At 34.8% G+C, this 24,626-nt stretch overlaps 1 long non-coding RNA gene across 1 annotated transcript in view; it reads right to left on the minus strand.

Annotated features, from left to right (window-relative positions):
• LOC309632785 overlaps nucleotides 1-22,301 on the minus strand; it is a 145,402-nt gene extending 123,101 nt beyond the window's left edge. Inside the window, exon 1 of the long non-coding RNA XR_014247073.1 lies at nucleotides 19,562-22,301. This is a non-coding gene — a long non-coding RNA (uncharacterized lncRNA). The remainder of the gene's footprint in view (nucleotides 1-19,561) is intronic.
• Between the last annotated feature and the right edge of the window lie 2,325 nt (nucleotides 22,302-24,626).

Below are 24,626 nucleotides of genomic sequence, written 5' to 3' on the forward strand. Positions count from 1 at the left end.
GCTATATATTTGTAGGGGGCATCCAAAGATTACCCACATGACTTTAATGATAAATTTGATATTCAAATGCATTTTATAGGTATATTGATAGGTACTATATTCCCAAGAGGTATACATTTTTTAAAAAGTTTTATTTTATATTGGAGTATAGTTGCTTAACAGTGTTCTCTTAGTTTCAGGTGTAAAGTGAAGTGATTCAGTTATACAAATACATGTATCTATTCCTTTTCAAATTATTTTCCCATTCAGGTTATTACAGAATATTGAGCAGAGTTCCCTGTGCTGTACAGTAGGTCCTTGTTGGTTATCTATTTTAAATATAGTGGTGTGTATATGTCAATCCCAAACTCCCAATTTATTGCTCCCCCCTCAAGTTTCCCCTTTGGTAACCATATATGTTTGTTTTCTAAGTCTGTTTCTGTTTTGTAAGTAAGTTCATTTGTATCAATTTTTTTAGACTCTGCATATAAGCAATATCGTATATTTATCTTTCTCTGACTTCGCTTAGGTCCATCCATGTTGCTGCAAATGGCATTATTTCATTCTTTGTAATGGCTGAGTAATATTCCATTGTATATATGTACCACATCTTCCCTATCCATTCATCTGTTAATGGACATTTAGGTTGCTTCCATGTAACCTTGGCTATTGTAAATAGGGCTGCAGTGAACATTGGGGTGCATGTATCCTTTCAAATTATGGTTTTATTATCTGGGCATATGAATATATGCCCAGGAATGGGATTGCTGGATCATATGGTAACTCTATTTTTAGTTTTCTTAAGGAACCTCCATACTGTTCTCCATAGTGGCTGTACCAATTTACATTCCCACCAACAGTGTAGGAGCGTTCCCTTTCCTCGACACCCTCTCCAGGATATATCGTTGACTTTTTGATGATGGCCATTCTTACTGATGTGAGGTGGTATCTCATTGTAGTTTTGATTTGTATTTCTCTAATAATTAGCGATGTTGAGCATCTTTTCATGTGCCCAAGGGGTATACATTTTGAACCTTCCTTTTTCAAATGAAGAGTAAGGAAATAAATCCAAGGTGACGTAATATCCACCATATTAATCATCAACAAAATATGATTCCACTTTATTCAGATTCTTTAAGTAAATTTTTGATTTCCTTTTAGTTTGACATATTCATGAAAACATTTTAGAACAAGTTGGCACACCGGTTCTTTATCGGTATCACATCTTTATAGTAAGCAGCAGATTTCTTAAAAGATGACGTCCCTACTTTAATGCTGTTGATATGACAGAAAGGGTTATATCTGTCAAGATTATCTGGCTTAAAGTATTAGGTTATTAAATTATTGTTGTCCCTTTTTGTGCATGTGATTTTTATACATACAATTTTTAAATCTAAATTCCCTCCAACACCCACCCCAAATAATCAAACAGTCTACAATGAGGTGACATTGGAAATAGGATTAGTCTCAAAATATTTATAAAGTACCATCATAAAAACAGATGAATGTCTCTTTTAACTCAGGGAAATACTTAAAACCCTCTAACCCTTATCTTTCTCTCTAGAAAAAGGGGATAGCAACACCTATATTACAGGGTTGCCATGAGGTTTGAGTGAAATTCTGTGTTGTATTTGAGGCAATATACATAATCCCTATCACACATAGACTTTTCCATACGAACAGCAGGCTGCTCTTTTCATTATTCATTAGATTACAATTGTCTGTCCTCCTCTTCCTTCTCTTCTTTTTTATTCTCTTTCCCCCTCTCCTTTCTCTTTTTCCTTATCAGAAATGTTCCTGGCTAAGAATGTACAAGGATACAGAGGGAAAAAGAGATGTTACTCCCAGAAAAAAGTTCATTCCCTGCCAAGACAAGGCATGGTTAAAAAGACTGGAAAAAATGCTAGCACATTTGATGGTAAAGTAAGTAAAATTTACATTTGCAGGTATAAAGCTACAAGAGAAAGGAATAACATAGACAAAATAGAGAATTGCAAATAATTATCTCAATAGGATAAAATGTATGATATCATAAAGCTAGACTTCCCATATGTATGATTAACTAAAATAGAGGTTAGAGCTCATTTTCCTGTAAACTTTCACTTTAAGATATTAAAAATATAACCATTTTTCAGCTTACCCTTCCCTCTCCCCGTGTCCTCAAGTCCATTCTCTACGTCTGAGCCTTTATTCCTGTCCTGCCCCTAGGTTCTTCAGAATCTTTTTTTTTTAGATTCCATATATATGTGTGGGACAAAGTGAGAGAGTGGTATAGACATATATACACTACCAAACGTAAAATAGATAGCTAGTGGGAAGCAGCCACATAGCACAGGGAGATCAGCTCAGTGCTTTGTGACCACCTAGAGGGGTGGGATAGGGAGGATGGGAGGGAGACGCAAGAGGGAGGAGATATGGGGATATATGTATATGTATAGCTGATTCACTTTGTTATAAAGCAGAAACTAACACACCATTGTAAATCAATTATACTCCAATAAAGATGTTAAAAAAAATAACCATTTTTATAATAATGAAGCAAGAAATTTCCATTTTAGAGACTGCAACACACAATAATTTCTTCAAACCTTGCTCTAAACTAAGTCAATAGTATACTTTCCTTACTGACATTTAAAAGGTACATGTTTCAATATTTTCAAACTAATTATTTCTCAACAAAGTATACCTTAATAAAAATCTATACAGATTTTTCATAATTCCTCACTGTTGTATGATTAAACAATCTATTTTTGTCACTTACATGTGATTTTTATTCTTAAATTTAAATTAAATAATTAACTATAAACTTGTTTATACCATATGCTAGAAATTAACCAGACTTAGATTCAGTGGAGTTTTTTTTTTTTTTTTTTTTTTTTAGGATATAAGAAACACTTGCATATGAATAAATTCTACTAATCTTTAAGAAGAGTCTTTAGCAAGTAAGCTGCATGCTTGATCAATTTCTGAATGCTTGGGTTTTCTGCATAAAAAAATAATTTTATATACATTGTCAAGTTCCATTTTTGCCAAAATGTTGCTAAATACATAGTGTTTCCTTCCTTAGGATTATGCTCTTTAAAACCAAAATTTACATTATCTCTAAATTTAAAACAAATTCATTTTAGACCAAATTAAAAATAACAATAAAATGAAATTCTTTGACATTTCTTACAGAAGAAATGTTATCTCTTACAGAGATACCTCTGAAGATCTACTCACTTTAAGAATATTTTTATGCAAAATATAAGTTTTGTTGCTTTTATACGTGAAAGAGTAACAAATTCAAGGTCATTAGCGAATAATCATGAATTTATTACTTACCAATCAAATCTCATTAAATATTTCAAAGAATCAAAAGTAAGATTGAACAAGATTTTATTATATTCTTTTAGTGATAAATCAGGGAAGCCAATGATTAACTAATGAGCTTGAGTATATTTTTATTATCATCTCTGGGAAATAGCACCATCTAACCAATGGCTTTTCAAGTGTAAACAATCTTATAAAGCCAGGAACAAGACATAGCCCTGTGCATCTCTTGCATGTAACAGATTGCTTCACCCATAAATATGATAAGCAGGAAACTGCATTTACAGATGCATTTGTTATTTTTTCTTGTCTTATGTGTAGAGAAATATCAGTAAATACTTTGATGATCACCACTGTCATGATACCTACCACATATCTACCACATATTTTGATTGTTGATGATGCATTTTTTTTTTTAGTGATGGGGGGCCTCTGTGTTTTGTTTTGTTTTTCTTTCAATTTATTTATTTTTATTTATTTATTGCTGTGTTGGGTCTTCGTTTCTGTGCGAGGGCCTTCTCTAGTTGTGGCGAGTGGGGGCCACTCTTCATCGCGGTGCGCGGGCCTCTCACTATCGCGGCCTCTCTTGTTGCGGAGCACAGGCTCCAGACGTGCAGGCTCAGTAATTGTGGCTCACGGGCCCAGTTGCTCCACGGCATGTGGGATCCTCCCAGACCAGGGCTCGAACCCGTGTCCCCTGCATTGGCAGGCAGATTCTCAACCACTGCGCCACCAGGGAAGCCCTGATGCATTGTTTTTGAAACTTAAATTCATCTCATTGACTTGATGCTGCTTATACGTTGCTAAGAAGGGATTTCTGGTGAGGAGTATCTCATGTCTTTTTACATATCAGGGTAACTATTTAAAATCATGGAATTCAGAGACAAAGAATGTCTTGGATACTATTATTCCATATTTTATATTTTATTTATGGTGAAACTGTGGCCCACAGAGGTGATACGAGTTGCCATAGGAAAATGTCTAGAAAATTACAGATTTTAGTTAGAGCTCATTTCCTCTGATGCCTATGTCTCTTTTTTTATTCAACACACTTTTCCCTAATTATATTGAAATATAAGAAACTCATGGTATGCACTGTATTAGTGTGCCTCTGGATCTGTGTGAATAGGAATAAGTCTTCTTATTCCTTGGTAAGAAGCTCTGTGATGAATGTTAAGGACCAGAAATTCTCAAAGGTGCTTGGAAATGAAGACACTTGCAGAGGGGAAGCAGGTACCAAGAATTACCTTTTGTTTGTGTCTAATGTGGTTTCACAGTAAGTATTAGTCCACCCAGATAATTCAGTTAGGGTGAAGTTTGAGACCAACTGAAAATAGTTTAACAATGGAAGTTTGACAATTTCCTACTTGATGAATATAGGTAGAATTTTATTTTATGATGAAATACAGACCATGAGTTATTTACATTGGTACTTCCACTCAGGACTACAGAGACTTTATATATTTAACCTCAATAATCTTGTATCTGTATTTTCTTTTTTTCACTCCAAAAATTCCAGTTCTCAATGATTCCAGTATAATTAACCATTTAATTTATCCCACAATACACATAGAGCAGTGTCAGTGTAAAAATACCAACAGTACCACCAACAAAAGAATTACTGAAAACAGTTGAAGATTTTTCTTTTAATTATTTTTATCCTTAAAGCATATCCCACTAGGAACTCTTTAGCCGACGTGAAATAATCTATGTGGTTATGCCATTAAGTTAGTACACAGGTTCATTTGTTTAATTTTACTTTCAATATTTAGGGACTGCTTTTTTAATTCAGTTTTGTTGTATAACTATGTAAGACATTTACAGGGTTCTGAAGTCAAATCTACAAAACAAAGTATATTTAGAGAGTGTCAGTTTCTATCTGTATCCTCCCAAGCCTGGTTCTTTTCTCTGCTCTAGGTAACCATTATTTTTAAATTAAAACTTTGATTTATTCCTGTATTAAAAAATAAGCAAATATGTATATGTAGTCACATCCTTTTTTCTATTTTAGATTGCCAGTTACGTATTATATACACTTAAGCTTGTTTTTTTTTTAAATTAATATATTCTGGTATACTCATTCAATGGCAGTACATAGACAGATTTCTTACTGGTTTTTTTTTTTTTTTTAATAACAGCTTTACTGAGATATAATTCACATTACATAAAATTCTTTTATAATGTATACTTCAGTGGCTTTTAGTATATTAACATTTGTGCAACCAACACCACACCACTATCTAACCTCAGAATATTTTCATCACCCCCAAAAAGCAACCCCATATCCATTAGCAGTCACTTCCCATTCGCCCATTGTTTCTCATTTCTTCCCATTTGTTTCCCCATTTGCCCGTTCACTTTCTGTCTCTATGAATTTGCTGGTTTTGAGCAATTAATCTAAATTGAATGATGTGTTAACGTTGTGACCGGCTTCTTTAACTTAGTGTAACCTTTTTGAGGTTCATCTATGTTGTATCAGTACCTTATTCTTTTTTAACTTCCAAATAATATTCCATTTTATACCTATACCATATTTTGTTTATCCATTCATCCCTTGATGGGCATTTATGGTGTTTTCAATTTTCAGTTATTCTGAATAATGCTGCTGTGACATTCAGGTACAAATATATGTATAGATGTGTATTTTCAGTTCCCTGAGTATACTTCTAGGAGTAGAATTGCTGGATCATATTGTATCTTTATGTTTAGCATTTTGAGGAACTGCTAAACGTTTTCCAAAGTGGCTGCACCGTTTTACAATAAATAGGGTTTCAGTTTCTCTGCATTCTCACTAACACTCATTATTTTATCTTTTTGATCCTACTCATCCTAGTGAGTGTGAAGTGGTTCTTCAACGTGGTTTTAACTTAAATTCAGCTGATAGTTAATGATGTTGGACATAGTTTCATATGCCTGTTGGCCATTTGTATATATTCTTTAAAGAAATGTTTATTCAGATCTTTTGATCATTTTAAAGGGAGTTATTTATCTTTTTATTATTGAGTTCTAAGATTTCTTTATATATTCTGGATACAATTCCACAGTTAGTTTATTTTAAAATATTTTCTTTCATTCTATGAGTATCTTTTCAGTTTATTGATAGAGTTTTATAGCTTTAGCTCCTATATTTACAACTGTTATCTATTTGGAGTTAATTTTATTGTATTGTGTGAAGTAGGGGTCCAGCTTCATTCTTCTGCATGTGGATATTCCATTATCCCAGCACCATTTGTTGAAAGACTATCCATTAACAATTTTTGAAAAGCTCACTTAGCCTAAGAAGACAGTCTAAGAGACATGCTGAAATGTCTCTGGTGGAAACAGAACTGAGCCCTTTACTGAGCACAGAATGACCTTACGAGTATACTTGTTCCTGATCCTTACTATTAAAGAAAGCAATACCCATGATTGGATACTAAATGAGACAGTAGGTACATATGAAAGAAGGCTCTGCTAAACTATCTGTTGAATATACTACTACCAAATAAGGCAACTTACATACATTTGCTTAAACATATCTGATTCTAAAGATAGGACTATATACTTTTTCAGAAATTGCAGAGGTACCTTTAAAAACAAGTGCACTGTGTTTTTTCTAAAACCACCTTGATGAGTGGAATGCACATTACACAGAAGATTTTAGTATGATAATATAAAATAAACATGATATCCATTTGCCATCTGGTGTGTTGTAAATATATTCTTGTTTACCCTTTTTGGAAGCCCTAAATGAATTTCATAATTGCTTCATTATCTGCAATATGTGATACCTCCATGGCCATTCTGGTGATTATGACACATGGCTTCTTTAACAAAACAAAAAGCAAAATGAAGCGATAGGTGAAGTCATCTAATGAACCTATATGCATTTGTATATAAAGAAAGATGTCTCTTGAAATAATACTGTTCTGAGGTTCCATTGCCGTTTTAAGCAGTGTAAATAATGTCATCTGCTTCAAACATGTAAGTGCTGAGACTACAAAGCATACTTTGCTAAAAATCAAAACAGAGGCAGAGCAGAGTTTAGCGATAAAAGATGATTGGGATGTGTCTCCAACTGCAATCTTCCTCTATCTGTTAGCCTTAATTCTACTCTCCTGTCTTTTAGAAAGGATATATAAGTGCATGATAAAATGTAGACCATTGTTGAGAGAGCCACTTGAGCGGTACATTCTCCTTGCTTTATGATAGCCAGTCTCTAAATATATAATCTCTCTAATCACATATGCTTAGGAAGAACTTCACATATAACATACTAACTCTATAACACAGATACTATTTTGGTGCTTGAAGTCCCATATGTTCTCAAGGAAACTTTTTGATGGAGCCCTGATGTGTTTGTTCTTGATTCCATTAGGATTCTTTTCAGTTAGTAAACATTTAACAGCAAGTGCGTTTTATGAAACATGCACAGGAATCTTGAGTGAACTCATGATGAGAATTTCTTCCATGCTTACACAGAGCTCCTGAATAACATGGGAATTTATACGCCTTTACCCATGCGTGGATTTATTGTGTGTTCAATGCAATTTGTGTGAGTCCATTAGGGATCTTGGAGTAAAGACACTTTGTTTTGACTCACTTTTCTCCTTTCTCCCTTACTGATTCCATCATATTTTAGTGCAGTTTTTCTCCTCTCTCATGACTGTTTTCTTTTAAAAATCCCCTGCTACCACCGTTGGTCTAGGACCATATCCGGTCATTCCTTTCCTACCAGATTAATTTCCTAGTAGGCATTCATGGCTCCAGTTTCAATACTGAAGAGCAGAAGGGGAAGGATCATGTCTTCAGAACATTTATATTTTAAAATAGGTTAGGAAAAGGCATTTGAAGGGGAAGGATTAAAAAAGCGAGAGAGCGGCAAATTTTCTGCAAAGGAAAATATATGTATATATACATGCACATATGCATATATACATACATAAAGTACACAAATCATAAGAGTCCAGCTCAATGGATCTTTGAAGAGTAAACACAGCCAACACCTGGATCATGAGATAATTAGTAGTATGACTTTTGAAACTGTGTCAAACTCTATATGTTTATGAAGAATGATTGTTTTGTGTCTGGCTTTTTCTGCTCAACCTTTGTGAGATTTGTCAATAATACTATGTGAAGTCATAATTCATTTATTTTAATTTCTGAATAGTATTTCACTGGACAAATATACCACATTTTATTTATCTATTCTACTGTCAGTGGTCATTTTTGGATTGTTCACAGTTTTTAGATATTACTAATAGTCCTACTATGAATACTTATATTTTCTAAGGAGAAAACATATACACCCATTTCTGTTGGGCATTATATTTACTCAGAGCGGAATGCTTAGATCATGAGGCACATTCAGTTTTGAAAATATGCCAAACAATTTTCCAAAGTGGTTGTACTAGCAGCACATGAAAGTTCAAATTTCATCATCAGAAACATTAGGTATAGCACAGGGAGTTATATTCAATATCTAGTAATAACCTATAATGGAAAAGAATCTGAAAAATAATACATATATATACATACATATAACTGAAGCACTTTGCTGCACACATGAAACATTGTAAATCAACTATATTTCAATTAACAATTTTTGAAAATTAGGTATTTTCTACCTTTTTATGTTAGCCATTCTTGTGGATGTGTATTGGTATCTCATTGTGGCTTTAATTTTTATTTCCCTTTGATTAATGTATTTGATTATTTTTTCTTAAATTTATTAACCATTAGGATTTTCACATTTACGAACTCTCTGTTGTAGTAGTTAGTATTTTTCTCTATGTAGCTATCAGCTAAATAGCTCTAGTTAGCTACAGTTCTTTATTGAAGCATTTGCTTTTGTTGGTTGGTAAGAATTTTTTACACATTATGAATATGAGCCCTTTGCAGGATGTACTCTTGACCCTTGAACAATGAAATCTGCATATAACTTCATATTCAGCTCTCTGAATCTGCGTTTCTGCATCTGTAGATTCAACCAAAAGCAGATCATGTAGTATCGTAGTAGTATTTACAGAAAAAATTCCGTGTATAAGTGGACCCATGCAGTTCAAACCCATGTTATTAAAGGATCAACTGTATATTGTTATCTCCACTGTGTGGCTTCTCTTATCTAAAATGACAAAAAAGCCATTATAAAGTATGCAAAATATTTGAATAGATAATTCTCTAAAGAAGGCACAGAAATGCCAATAGGCACATGAAAGATTACTCAATGTCAGTAATCATTACGGAAATGAAAATCAAAACAAAATGAGATACCACTTATACCCTCTTGGAAGGCTAAATAAAAGAGAGAGAGATAATAACAAATGTTGTTGACGATGCTGAGAAAACAGAATAGCCATATGTATATTGCTGGTGATGTTGATAAATGAAATGCTTTGGAAAATGATTTTGCTATTCCTCACAATATTAAGCATAGAGTTACCAAATGACCCAGAATTTGCACTCCTAGGTGTAAACCCAAGGGAAATGAGGCACATGTCCCACAAAAAAAATTGTCTTTGAATGTTTATAGCAGCATTATTTAAAATAGTCAAAAGGTGGAAAAAAGCCAAATGTCCATAAACTAAATGTGGCATAGCTGCATGATGGAATATTATTTGACAATAAAAAAGAATAAAATAAAGTACTGGTAATGCTGAAACATAGATGAACCTTGAAAACATTATGCTAATTGAAAGAAGCAGGTCACTAAAGACCACATTTGTATGATTTCATTTATATGAAATGTCCAGAATAGGCGAGTTCAGAGAAACACAATCTAGATTAGTGGTTGCCAGGCACTTAGGAATGAAAGCAATCGAAGTGACTTCTAGTGAATATGGTTTGGGTGATGAATGCTCTAAAATTATATAGTGGTGATGGTTTTATAACTCTATAAATAAACTAAAAAACACTAAGTTGTATACTTTAAAAGGTAGATGTTATGATATGTGTATTGTATTTCATTTCTGTTTAAAAAAATACAACTGGAAACAACCTAAATACCATCAGTGGGAGAATGAATAATGATCATGACATAACTACACAATGGAATGTTTAGACAATGAATATGCTGGAATTATATATACAAACAGCATTGGATTTAAAAACAATGTTGAGTGGATAAGGAAAATTTAAGACATATGGTAATGATCAATACTAGTGATTTTAATTTTAGTATTTAGTGAAAGAGAGAGATTGAGACATGGTACATAGGAATCTTCACCTGTGTTTGTAATGTTTTTAATTCTTAAAATTATTGTGGCTATAGAGGATTTCATTGTATTTCTTTTATGGCTCTTATACTTCAATATTTTATAATTGAAAAAGAATAGTGATATTAGAGGACAGGAGACTTAATGGTAAGAATTAAAGTCAATTAAATTCAGGGTTATATGTTAAAATTATGTTCTTTTCGATTCATTAAGTAGAGCAATTTTCTACACATAAGTAATAGAGGTCAATTAACTTTGAGAGCAACAAATCTGTAGCTTCATTAACATGAGTATTAAAGTTGAAGACAGCACCTTGCCGAATACTTTGAAAGGTGTCCAATGGTCTCAGATTTTTACTGCTTGTACATCAACCAAGAAGTATCAGGCATATTATAGTACCCTCTTTTCCAGATAACTGCCCATAAACATTCTGTACTTGCTCTAGCTCAGTGATTCGCCACCCTAGCGGCACATTAGAATCACCTGGGGAGATTTTTAAAACGTGCCCTCTAAGCCTCACCTGCAGATATTCAGATTTAATTATTTCTGGGTGGGACCTAAGCATTGGCTGCTTTTGAAAGCATTCCAGGTTATTGTAATGTGAGACCAGATTTGAGAGCCATTGCTCTAGACTTACCACTCCCTACTTATTTCCTGTGCTCTCTGATTTCTTTTTCCAAATCCAGTTCTTTCTCTCTCTCTCTCTCTCTCTCTGGGGGTCTTTGGTATTGATGGCCTTTTTAGATCTCCTCTGTTGTGGACCTAGTTTCTTTTTGCTCTTGTCTACCCGGTTACTTTGATTTCAGCGTTCCCTACAGCTCTGTGAGAGAAATGCTTTCCTATATCTTATCTTCCCAAGCTAACCCTCATAGCTCATTCCTCCAGGGGAGTAGCTTTACATATTTGCTAATATTGCCATGTTGATGAGTAAAGAAATAAATATAAAATAAGCCTTTAAAATTGGGTTTGATGTAAAATCATGGTTGGTGTTTTGTTGAAAGAATATGCAAAGACTAAGGATGACAGTATTCCTTGACTACTAACTCAACGGCATTTCTGATGACTCACAGAAACTCTGAGAGACATGCCCTCTTAGCTCAATACTTACTGTACTGCTCTCTATTTAAGATAATCTTCAACGTGGTTCTAAGCTTTTAGATGCTGTTCTCCAGTTCACTAAGTGGCCGGACTGTGTGGCCATGGTTAAAAGGTAGATGAATGCAACCCAGGGAAGGTGATTAGAGGTTGCTGAGAATAGAAAACACACATACTGGGCACAAGTGGAACAGCATTTATTTACAGCAAGAGGAGAGAAAGAGTGCACAAGATTCAGCCATTTGCATCCCTTGGCCCCCCATCCACGGCCAAATTTCTGCTCTGCAGCCAACTGGGGTCTTGGAGCTGCACACACCTCCCCTGGCGCTGCCGTAGAAGGATACTCCTCCCCCATAAGATCTGAAATACAGAAAGGCGGGGTCATGCCTGAGGGTCATAGATGCACATGCTTACGCAGAACAAAGTAGTATAAACCAAGTCTAGAACAGGGAAAGATATTCCCTCACGAGCCGACAAACCCAGGACAGGCTGTGAGGGGTCTTTGTCTCCCAACAAGGAAATGTTCTTGAGTATTAGAAAACAGTAGTTAACTATAATTCAAGCAATTAAAAATCATCATCATACAAAGGCCAAGTATCTTTTGGATAACTGAGATACCTTTTGATTTTAAGTAATGAAAACCCACATTTTCACTTCTAGTCTATCTACAATTGTTTATGAAATCCCCAGGTCCTAGATCAAAGAAATTTCTCCTTTGTTTACAGTTCCAATTTTCTACATGGTTTTAGCACTTGATTGAGAATGTGAGTGGAAACGTGGAATTTGTGCAAACCATATAAATTTTGGTTCTGTCATTTAGCCTGTGGCTTTGGATATATGTTTTAGCCTCTTAACTGTGTGCACAATAAATGGGAGTAATAATGGGTAATTCAAAGATTTGTTTTGAGGATTAAATGATACATTCCTAAAACTAGCAGAGTGCTTAGTACAGAATAGATCTTTAATAAGTATGGCCCTTCTATGATTTACATGCTTCCTTCTTTCCTTTTACATCCAGTACACATTGTCATCTCTACTGATGATCCACATGGACCCTCAAACTTAATGTTCCTTTAGTTCTTGTTTTCATAAATCTTAATATTCATAGTCAGTGCCAGGAAGTTAAACAATTCCATCCTAAGATTTTTTCTTCAATTAAAAATCACAGAATTCAACAGTCCATCGTTCAGTTCCTCTAGAAGCAGGAGAATGTTTTACTAGGACTTCTGATTAATAAGTTCTCCCAGTAGTAATCTTAGCCATACTCAAGGTCTTGACCTCTCTATACATGCATGGCTTCAATGATATCCACCACAATCCCAAACCAGATTTTCTGCTGAATCTATTTTAATAATATACTCTCCTGTGTCATTCCCTCTGTTAATGTTTTCCATGTTTCCTAAAACATTCCTGTCTCTGAACCTGCCATATGTAATTTTTCTGTCAGAGAATAAGACTGAATCTTTTCTTGTTTTAAATCTATAATGGCAGTCTTTCTAGTGGCAAGCCTCTACTTGATGATGATGTACTAAACACTTTCATAATTATTATCACTTTTAATTCCCACAACAATCCTGCAAGAAAGGTATCATTATTTCTATTTTAAATGTGATAAATGTGAGATTCAGAGCAGTTATCGTTAATTATACAACTAACAACTAAAAGAGCTGTCATTCACTATAATTCAAGATCATGTCAGAATTCACGCTCTCCACTTTATAACTTGTTCATCAGTCTGATTCCCATCCCTACAACTATGCTTTGAAACAGAGCTTCTTAGGCTAAATTCAGTAAGATTTAACCAGCTCTCTCTTCTTAATCTCTCATTGCCTGGCAAAGTTGATCAAATCATTTCACAAAACTCACTTGAATAGCATCAGGCTTCAGGCTCCACTTTGACATTTCCATCACGCCAACTCCTCATCTTCTTCCCACTAACTGTAGTCATTCCAATGCCCTTTCCTCCTTCTGTTTTCTTTAGTATTTTATTCTGAAGATTTTATTTGCATGTAGAGTATTAACTCTTAGACCAAGTTAATAACTCTCGAATCTTTATCTCAAACCCTACCTCTCCCCCAAACACAATATCCCATAGCTGTGATAGGCTGAATAATGGCTCCAGAGATGTCCATGTCCTAATTCTCAGAATCTGTGAATATGTTACTTGATAGGGCAAAAGGGACTTTGCAGATGTGATTAGGTTAAGGATCTTGAAGTGGGAAGAATATCCTGGGTTATCTAGGTGGGCCCATTGTAATCACAAGGGTTCTCATAAGGGGGAGGCAGAAGGATCAGAGTGAGTGATAGTAGGAGATGTGATAACAGAAGCAAAAAGCAGGGACCATGAGCCAAGGATGTTCAAGATGACTTCTAGAAGCTGAAAAAGTTACAGAAACAGATTCTCTTCTCACTCTCCAGAAGGAACCAATCCTTGCCAAGACCTTGACTTTAGCTCAGTAAGGCTGATTTTGGATTTTGATGTCCGAAACTATAAGATAAGAAATACAGGGTTTTAAGACACTAAGTTTGTGGTAATTTGTTATAGCAGCAATAGATAACTGATATAGTTCCTAATTCTGAAGAGAATTTCCATATGGATGAAAATTAATCTGTCTGAAAGTGAAATTTCTGTCTCTGAAACCTAATGTTATATTCAGTTCTTTCTTATATTACATTTTAAGACTCTGAAAAAGGGAAAGGAGGACCCTGTCTTAATAATCTTGCATTTCCTGTGCCTCATGTTAAAGCATGTTAAATCAAATAGTATTGAATAATATTGAGGCAAAAGAATAATCTAAATCAAGGACAAAATATGGCTATTTAATAAGTATTGGTACAGTTGATTCATTCTTTCTTTCTTTTATTTTTTTTGAAAGAAAACAAAGACAATGGAGCTATCCAAAAGCAGGGAAAAGTTTTTGAAATATTTTTCAACAGTAAGAAATTATGCATAACTAAAGACAAATTAACATAGAAATTAAGTAGACAAAAATGTTCAATATGTAAAGTATTATGTTTCATTTATTAGTTTATTTATAAATATTATATATATCATACCAGACACTGTGCTAAGTATGGTGGAATAAAAAAGAATAATTTAAGTCTCTGTCAAAGGACGTTATAGTGTATTAGTGTTAATTATTGCTTAAGCATTTGGTAGAATTCTCCAGTGAGAACTTTGGGATTGGAGATTTATTTGGGGTGAGATTTCTTTGGATGATTGTAAATTAAATGTCTTTAATCGTTATAGAGCTATTCAAATTATCTGTTTTATATCAGGTGAGTTGTGATAGCCTGTGTTTTTGAGGAAGTGGCTCATTTCATCTAGGTTGTAGTATGTATGCGTATAGAGGTGTTTGTAGCATTTCCTGATCATCCTTTTGGTATCTTCAGGGTCTATAGTGATATCTCTATTTAATTTCTGATATTAGTAATTTGAATTTTCTATCTTTTCTATTTGTCATTCTTGCTAGAGGTTTATTGATTTTACTGATCTCTTCAAAGTACCAGGTCTTTGTTTTATTGATTTTTATTTATTGCTGTTATTTTCAATTTTATTGCTTTCTATCCTTATGTTTAATACTTATTTTCTTTTTGCTTTGGTTTTATTTTACTCTTCTTTGTTATTGACATGGGAGCTAAGATTTGTTATGAGTTGTTCGCTCTTTGGTAACATGTCTGTAATTACATAAAGATGTTACTCTCGGCACTACTCCAGTTATGTCTCACAAATTTTGATATGTTTTATATTCATTTTCATTCAGTTCAATAGAATTTTTATTTTCCTGAGACTTCCTCTTTGACACCTGGATTATTTAGAAGTATGTTTTTTAGTTTCCAAGTGTTTGGAGATTACATTGTTGTCTTTCAGTGATTTCTAGTTTGATTCTATTGTGGTAAAATAACATACTCTATATACTTTCAATTATTTTAAACTTGCTGAGGTATGTTTTATGTCCCATCATATGGCATATCTTTATATATATACCATGGGCACTTGAAAGAATGCATGTGTTCTGTTGTGTGAAGTGTTCCTTAAATGTCAATTGATCTGTTGCTTGATGGTAGTGTTTTTCTTCTATAATATTGATATATCCTTGCAGATTTACTCTCTAGTTGTTACATCAGTTGTTAAGAGAAGTGTGTTGAATTCTCTCCAGCTAGATTTGGGAATTTATCTATATTTCTTTTTCGTTCTTTTAGTTCTGTTTCATAGAGTTTGACATAGTATTATTTGATATATGCACGCTTAGGAGTCTATGTCTTATTGGTGGATTGTCCCTTTTCAGTCATTATATGATGTCCCTCTGTGTCTCTGGTAATATTCTTTGCTTTTAAATCATATTTGTCTTATACTCATAGACACGCCTTTGGCTTTTTTGATTAATATTTGCATGGTAGGTTTTTTCTATTTTTTATTTTCAGCCTGCTTATATTGTTATATTTGAAGTGAGTTTATGATAGACAGCATATAATTGGGTCATGTGTTGTAATCCACTCTGCTAATCTCTTTTTTTTGCTGTATCTAGAAAATTTATATTTGATATAATTATTGATATTTTATGGCTTAAGTATGCCATTTTACTTTTTGTTTTGTTTTCTCTGTTTTTCACTTCCCAGTTTTTCTTCCTTCTGCTTTCCTGTAGGTTTCTGGAACAAACTTAGAACTCTATTTGATTTATCTATAGTGGTTTTGAGCATATCACTATGTATAGCATTTTTATTGGTTTCTTTAGGTATTATAGTGTACATATACATAGCTTATCACAGTCTACTAGGGTTGTCACTTAACCAGTTTAAGTGAAGAGTAGAAATCTCACTTCTCTTTATGTTCCCCATTTACAATATAATTTTCTTAAATTTTCTCTCTACATACATTTAAAATCACATCAGACAGCATTATACTTCGAATTTCAACCAGCAAACCAATTTAAAAAACTCAAGAGACAGACGCATGCCTCTTCTATTTATTCATATTATGTTTACCAAGTTACGTTTTTCCTAATGTCCCAAGTTTACTTCTTTTATTGTTTCCTCTCTGTTTAAAGAACTTTTAGCCTTTCTTTTAGGTAGGCATGATGGATAGCATCTCCATTTTTTTACCTTAGTCTGAGAATATCTTTAGTTCTCCGTCACCATGAATGATGTTTTTGCTGGGTATAAATTAATCTTGGAAGAGAGTGTGTGTGTGTGTGTGTGTGTGTGTGTGTGTGTGTGTGTGTGTGTGTTGTTGGGGATTCAAGCCTGAGAACTTGAATGTAGTAGAGCTGATGGTGTAGTTCTGGTCCAAAGGCCAGCAGGTGTGAGACCCAGGAGGAGCCAATGTCCCAGTTTAAAGGCAGTCAGGCTGGAAATTCGCTTATTCTGGGGAAGGTCAGCCTTTTTGTTCTATTCAGGCTTTCAGCTGATTGGATGAGGCCTACCTACATTAGAGACGTGATCTGCTTTACTCAGTCTACCAATTTAAATGTTAATCTCATCCAAAAACACACTCACAGAAACACCCAGAATAATATTTGACCAAGTATCTGGGCACTGCATGGTTCAATCAAACTGACACATAAACTTAACCATCAGACTCAACAGTGAAGATGAGTTAAGCAATAACAGTTCATTCAAAGAACTGTTCAACAACCATTAACAATGATGGTTATGAATACAATGCAGACACTAGGACAGGTGCTATCTAAAGTGTAATAACTATTCTAGAAGGTAAAAATGGTATGATCTATGTTTAATACTTGATTATGTATGCCCATGAATGAGATTTAAAAACAATGCCTTGTAGTAATAACAATAATTGAAATTATGTGGTAGGAATTTTATTTTATTTTTTATAACAAAATATGATATATTGATATTATAATAAAACATCAGTATTTTCAAAAGTGATTTTATATTTGCACATCAGTTTTTAAAATTCTTGAAATGCAATTATGGAGAAAAAATGTCCATAATCTCATCACATACTCATAATTATAGTTAATATTTTGGTCTATTTATATATGCCAAAGCAATAAAAAACATCTTTGTAATTAATTAAATAAATATATGTTGAATACCAGCTTTGTCACAAGGCTGTGTTTTATGTGGTAGGAATATAGCAGTAATCTACAATGATTACTACATCTACAAGGATTTTGAAAACAAAATCCTCCCTCCTTTGTGGAGCTCACGTTCTAGTGATTATCTTTAATGTTCAAATGTTTACTTTGCTTCATTTAAAAAACGTACCATAAGAATTTTCATGTTATTACCTGATTTTAAAGGGAGTATTTTAATACATGCATTACAGTACATACAATGGATACATGATAGATATTAAAAAACTATTTGAGTATTTAATATCCAATACTGGATGTTATGCAATTCTTCAATAATAAAATATTATTATAAATAACTTGAATATTTGTCCATAAAGTTATTTTATTCTAGATTTGTGTTTTATTTAACCCTAAGAAAGTACCAGAAATTGAGTTACTGAGACTTAATGAATGTATATTTTGAGGCTCTGATATAGTTTGATAAATTACTTATCCAAGTATCCCTGTTCATGCTTCTTTTTGTTTGTTTGTTTTGTTTGTTTGTTTTCCATGAAGGCAGGGACTTTTTAAAATTGAAATATAATTGATGTACAGTATTGTATTTTACAGGTGTACACTGTAGTAATTCACAATTTTGAAAGGTTTTATATTACATTTATAGTCATTATAAAATATTGGCTATATTCCCTCTTTTGTACTTGTGGCTTAGCCATTTTATATATAATAGTTTGTACCTCTTAATTGCCTACCCCTATATTGCCCCTCCCCCTTCCCTCTCTCCACTGGTAGTCACTAGTTTGTTCTCTGTATCTGTGAGTCGGCTTCTTTTTTGTTATATTCACTAGCTTGTTGTATTTTTTAGATTCCACATATAAGTATTTCTCTGACTTATTTCACTTAGCATAATGCCCTCCAAGTCCATCCATGTTGTTGCAAATGGCAAAATTTCATTCTTTTTTATGGCTAAGTAGTATTCTGTTTTGTATATACATATATATATATATATATATATATATATATACCATGTCTTCTTTATTCATTCATCTGTTGATGGACACTTAGGTTGCTTCCATATCTTGGCAACTGTAAACAATGCTGCTATGAACATTGAGGTTCATGTATCCTTTTTTCTTTTTTAAAAATTTATTTTATTGAAGTACAGTTGATTTATATGTTGTGTTAGTTTCTGTTGTAGAGCAAAGTGATTCAGTTATACATAAAGATTTTTTCATATTCTTTTCCCTTATGGTTATCACAGGATACTGAATATAGTTTGCTGTGCTATATGTTGCTGTTTATCCATCCTATATATAATAGTTTGCATCTGCTAATCCCAAACTCCCAATCCATCCCTTCCCCACCCCACCTCCCCCTTGGCAACCACAAGTCTGTTCTCTATGTTTTTGAGTCTGTTTCTGTTTGATGAATAAATTCATTTGTGTCATAGTTTAGATTCCACATATATGTGATATCATATGGTATTTGTCTTTCTCTTTCTGACTTACTTCACTTAGTATGATAATCTCTAGGTCCATCCATGTTGCTACAAATGGCATTATTTCATTCTTTTTTATTGCTGAGTAATATTTCACTATATATATATGGTGCATCTTCTGTATCCATGTATTTGTTGATGGACATTTACATTGCTTCCATGTCTTGGCTATTGTAAACAGTGCTGCTATGAACATAAGGGCGCATGTATCTTTTCGAATTATAGTTTTGTCCAGATATATGCCCAGGAGTGGGATTCCTGGATTGTATGGTAACTCTATTATTAGTTTTTTGAGGAACCTCCATACTGTTTTCCATAGTGGCTGCAGCAATTTTTATACCCACCAACAGTATAGGAGAGTTCCCTTTTCTCCACACCCTCTCCAGCATGTATTGTTTGTAGATTTTTTAATGATGGCCATTCTGACCAGTGTGAGGTGGTACCTCATTATAGTTTTGATTTGCATTTTTCTAATAATTAGTGATGATGAGCATCTTTTCATGTGCCTATTGGCCATTTGTATGTCTTTTTTGGAGAAATGGCTATTTAGGTTTTCTGCCCATTTTTTGGTTTTTTTAAATTATTATTATTGAGTTGTATGAGCTCTTTATATATTTTGGAAATTAAGCCCTGATCAGTTGCATTATTTGCAAATATTTTCTCCCAGTCCATAGGTTGTCATTTTGTATTGTTTATAGTTTCCTTTGCTGTACAAAACCTTGTGAGTTTGATTAGGTCCCATTTATTTATTTTTGTTTTTATACTATTGCCTTGGGAGTCTGACCTAAGAAAACAATGGTACGATTTATGTCAGAGAATGTTTTGCCTATATACTCTTCTAGGAGTTTTATGGTGTCATGTCTTATATTTAATTCTTTAAGCCATTTTGAGTTTATTTCTGTGTATGGCATGAGGGTGTGTTTTAACTTCATTAATTTACATGTGGTTGTCCAACTTTTTGCTCAGGATTGCTTTGGCAATGCTGAGTCTTTTATGATTCCATATAAATTTTAGGAGTATTTGTTCTAGTTCTGTGAAAACATCCTGGGTAATTTGATAGGGATCACATTAAATCTGTAGTTTGCTTTGGGTAGTATGGCCATTTTAACAATATTAATTCTTCCAATCCAAGAGCATGGGGTATCTTTCCATTTCTTTGAATCATCTTCAATTTCCTTTATTAATGTTTTATAGTTCTCAGCGTATAAATCTTTTACTTCGTTGGTCAGGTTTATTCCTAAGTATTTTCTTTTATTTATTTATTTATTTTGGATGCAGTTTTAAAGGGGATTTTTTTTACATTCACTTTCTGATATATCATTGTCAGTGTAAACAAATGCAACTGATTTCTGTATTTTAATCTTGCATCCTGCTACCTTGCTGAATTTGTTCATCAGTTTTAGTACCTTTTGTGTGGTGTCTTTAGGGTTTTCTATATGTAGTATCATGTCATCCGCATATAGTGACAATTTTACCTCTACCCCTTCAGTTTGGATACCTTTTATTTCTTTTTCTTGTCTGATTGCTGTGGCTAAGAGTTCCAATAAAGTGGTGAGAGTGGGCATCTTTGTCTTGTTCCAGATTTTAGCAGGAAGGCTTTCAGCTTTTCACCACTGAGTATTATATTGGCTGTGGGTTTGTCATAAATGGCTTTTATTATGTTGAGATATGTTCCCTCTATACCCACTTTGCTAAGAGTTTTTATCATGAATGGATGTTGAATTTTATCAAATGCTTTTTCTGTATTTGTTAAGATAATACGTGTTTTTTGTCTTTTCTTTTGCTGATGTGGTGTATCACATTGGTTGATTTGTGTATGTTGTATATTTGTGTATGTTGAATCTCCTTGTGACCCTGGGATGAATCCAACTTGGTTATGGTGTATGATCTTTTTTTATGTGTTTTTGGATTCAGTTTGCTAATATTTTGTTGAGAATTTTTGCATCTATATCCATCAAAGATATTGGCCTGTAAATAGAATTGGCCTCATAGAATGTCTTTGGGAGTGTTCCCTCCTCTTCAGATTTTTGGAAGTGTTTGAGAAGGATTGGTTTATGTTCTTTGTGTGTTCAGTAGAATTCACCTGTGTACCCATCTGGTGCTGGACTTTTGTTTGTATGGAGTTTCTTTATTACAGATTCTATTTCACTTCTAGTGATTGGTCTGTTCAAATTACCTATTTCTTCTTGATTCAGTTTTGATGAGCTGTATGTTTCTAGAAACTTGTCCATTTCTTCTAGGTTGTCGAATTTGTTGGCATTTAATTGTTCATAGAATTCTCCTAGGGTTTGTTTTTTTTTTCTTTGCATTTCTGCAGTATCATTTGTTATTTCTTCTCCTTCATTTCTTATTTTGTTTACTTGGATCCTCTCTCTCCTTGGTGGGCCTGGCCAGAGGCTTGTCAATATGGTTACCCTTTCAAAGAACAAGATATTGGTTTTGTTGATTTTTTTCTATTGTTTTTTAATCTCTATTTTATTTATTTCCTCTGATCTTTTTTATTTCCTTCCTTCTGCTGACTTTGGGTTTTGTTTGTTCTTCTTTTTCTAATTCTTTTAGGTGGTAGGTTAGGTTGTCTATTTGAGATTTTTCTTGTTTTTTAAGGAAGGCCTATATCACTATGAACTTCCCTCTAAGAATTGCTTTTGCTGCATCCCATAGATTTTTGTATGGTTGTGTTTTCATTACTATGGAAGCATCCCAGGCCCTGGCCCAGCCTCCAAGTGCACACACCCACAGAATCCACAGCTGCTAAGGCCAGACCTGTCCCAGCCACAGGAGTACCCATAGTCCACTCAGATGTCTTGCAGGCACTGCATTTACAAAGCTGGCAGTGGTGGTATAAACCCACGGATCACACAGCCATGGGGAAAGGGCTCAGTTTTCATCCCCACCTCCATGTGTGGGCAACCCCCTGGCACTTGCGCACTCCCAGAGCTCATAGAGGTGGTGCTGCGCTAGCTGAGAGTGCTTAGAGAGAGAGGCTGCTTGGTGGGCCCTGCCCCTCCCTTCCCAAACTCTTTTAGCAATGGCACTTCAGTTCCATGGTGGAACTGAGCTTCTGTGTGCCCCCCTGGTTGCAGCCATACCACACTCCAGTCCCTTCAGGCTGTCTTCATGCAGCCAACCCCAGTCCTCTCCCTGGATCTGTCCTCTGAAGCCCAAGTTTCAGCACTCAGCCCCTGTGTGTCTCAGGCTGAGGAGAGCAGGGCTACAGCACAGACCATCTACGCAGGTCTCTCTCTATTCTGCCTTTCACAAACTGTCTATGTGCTCTCCTCTGAGCCTCTGAAGCTCCCTTTCTGCCCCAACTGATCTCCCTACAGGTGAAGGGGCTTCATAGGGTATGGGAACATTTCCTCTTACACAGCTCTCTCCCAGGGGCACAGGTCCTGTCCTGATCCCCCCCCTTTTATTCCTTTCATCCTACCTGGTTACATGGAAATCTCTCCTGCAATTTTGGGTGTCTGAGATCTTCTGCCAGTGTTCAGTAGGCATTTTGTGAGAGTTTTTTCCACATGTAGATGTATTTTTGCTATATTTGTGGGACGAGGTAAGCTCCACATCCTTCTATTCTGCCATCTTGATTGGAGCCCCCATGCTTCTAATAGCAACACACGAGAGTATCCATCTTGCTTTACACTGGTCTGGATAGAGTATTATATAATTATTCTCTAATTACTGTCATTAAAAACTGCTATCCCAGTGTTTTCTCCCCCTCTCTCTCTTTTTTTATGTCTATTTTCTGTGTTAAGATCATCTTCTATTTTTGTTTTCTTCATTTAAAATGGTCTGTTTATAATTTTTCTTTGTCTAGCTACTGAAGTCTTCTTATTATAACATTTAAGCTCTATAGATAAAATGTTAATTGTACACATTTTTCCAATTTGCTATTTTCTTTTCATTATGATTGCCTCAGAGGAGTTAGTACTCTTATCATTGTTATTACCAGTGCTGCTAGCAGCATAAGAAATGTTTTTATGTTGTCAAGTCTGTCCATCTTCCATTATGCTGATTTCTAACCTGGAGAGTCATATTTTCTGTAGATGTTTGCTGAATATTCTCAGCTTTAGAGCATTAAAAATTTATTATATTCATGTTAAATCTGAAATCACTGTCAGTATTCCTATGAGGTAAGAATCTAAGTTTTTTCCCCTTTCAAATTGTAACTGATTCTCCCAGAACTTTTAATTTACGAATATTTGTTAACCCATTGATTAATGTGACCTCTAACCTTTACAAAATTATTATCTAGAATAAGGGGAGCCCTTTTTAAGCAGACATAATTTATATTTTAGTATTGCTTATATTTCAGCTAAATTTTTCCCTCGGCATATTTTATTCTCATTGATCATAGGGTGATAAGTGCATAAAAAGATAACTCTCCAACCAGCCAGATGAGTTAATGAGCCCTGAAAGTTAATGGAGTAGAGATTCCAGAGCAGTTTAATCACCTTCACATCCATATCTTAAATATACAAAAAAAAGAAAATTATGAAACATTTAAGAGGCAAGATGTAATCAATCACATGCAACTGTTGAACCCAAAGCTAATTTACTTTATTTGTTCATAAGTTTCTATAGTTTCTTCCATTCCAGAAGTCTCCTTAGTATTTTTTTTTTGGCTGCACCGGGTCTTAGTTGTGGCATGCGGGATCATAGTTGGGGCACGTGGACTTCTTAGTTGCGGCATGTGGACTCTTTTTTTTTTTAAAGAAATTCACGTTCATTTATTTATTTATTTATTTATTTATTTATTTATTTATTTATGACTGTGTTGGGTCCTCGCTTCTGTGCGAGGGCTTTCTCCAGCTGCGGCAAGTGGGGACCACTCCTCATCACGGTGCGCGGGCCTCTCACCATCGCGGCCTCTCTCGTTGCGGAGCACAGGCTCCAGACGCGCAGGCTCAGTAATTGTGGCTCACGGGCCCAGTCGCTCCGCGGCATGTGGGATCCTCCCAGACCAGGGCTCGAACCCGCGTCCCCTGCACTGGCAGGCAGACTCTCAACCACTGCGCCACCAGGGAAGCCCTGGACTCTTTTTTTAAAAAATAAATTTATTTATTTTTGGCTGTGTTGGGTCTTCTTTGCTGCACGTGGGCTTTCTCTAGTTGCAGCGAGCGGGGGCTACTCTTCGTTGTGGTGTGCAGGCTTCTCATCACAGTGGCTTCTCTTGTTGCAGAGCACCAGCTCTAGGCATGCGGGCTTCAGTAGTTGTGGGTTGTGGGCTCTAGAACACAGGCTCAGTAGTTGTGGCACATGGGCTTAGTTGCTCCGCAGCATGTGGGATCTTCCCAGACCAGGGCTCGAACCTGTGTCCCCTGCATTGGCGGGTGGATTCTTAACCACTGTGCCACCAGGGAAGCCCCCGTATGTTTTTTTTTATCACTTGTAATAAAAATTCTGATTCTATTTTTGACTTTTGACTGCTGACAGCTTTCAAGATCCACCCCTCCCCTTTCCTCTTCTATTTGGACAATCTGATAAGAAAGACTGAGTGTTCCCTCC

This window comes from Balaenoptera borealis, assembly GCF_965194805.1.
Source record: "Balaenoptera borealis genome assembly, chromosome: 8".
Taxonomy (NCBI): domain Eukaryota; kingdom Metazoa; phylum Chordata; class Mammalia; order Artiodactyla; family Balaenopteridae; genus Balaenoptera; species Balaenoptera borealis.